The sequence below is a fragment of the Rhincodon typus genome, chromosome 19 (assembly GCF_021869965.1).
Source record: "Rhincodon typus isolate 14 chromosome 19, sRhiTyp1.1, whole genome shotgun sequence".
NCBI lineage: Eukaryota > Metazoa > Chordata > Chondrichthyes > Orectolobiformes > Rhincodontidae > Rhincodon > Rhincodon typus.
The window spans coordinates 15,039,560-15,040,365 of NC_063350.1; positions in this window are offsets into that span (position 1 = coordinate 15,039,560).

Consider the following 806-nt stretch of genomic DNA (forward strand, 5'->3'; position numbering starts at 1 on the left):
GAAACGTCAGCCTCTCTGCTCCTATGATGCTGCTTGGCCTGCTGTGTTCATCCAGCCCTGCACCTTGTTGTCTCGGATTCACCAGCATCTGCAGTTCCTACTATCTCTGATTCAAAATAATACCTTGCTGCTCAGAAGACTACCCCTAAAAATAAACAGAGAGGATGTAAGACGATGTGTAAATATTGTACATTGTAAATGGGGATAAAGACTTTGGCGGTGGGCAGGAGGGTGGTGAAATCTGGATTAAAAGGTTTATTGTTCCAATACTGTGTCAATAACTGCTGAGTATGTGCATAAAGAGAAATGTCATCATGATGTCACACTATATGAAAATGGGACCTGATGAAACAAGGCAAGTGTGAAGCCCAATCCTACCATGCTTATATATATATAGCTTATGGGCCTCACATGTTAAGAGTTTGCAATATTCTTGCATTCAGTTCTTTTTTATCTCAAACTCCTAACAATATTCCTGTAGCAGATGTCATCCCGTGCCCAGGCTATTTTCCCAGAGGCATACTGGGAGTTGGGCAGCAGGTTAATGACTGTTCCCTACCTAGTGCTGGCATCTGACCATCATTTGAGCCTTGTGACATGGTTCAGAAGCATGCAGGGGGAAAGTGCTGCCTTTGTCTCGGTTAGGTATTTTTGTTCCATCCAACTTTATCCGAATGTGACAATAAGAATAGCTGGTGAAGTCATATTTGGAGACTCCAAGCTGCGACACCACAAGCAATTCACAATTTGAATGCTATCTTTTGAGATTCCCTTCATGACTTATTGTTTTAAGAAGTCTCAATGTT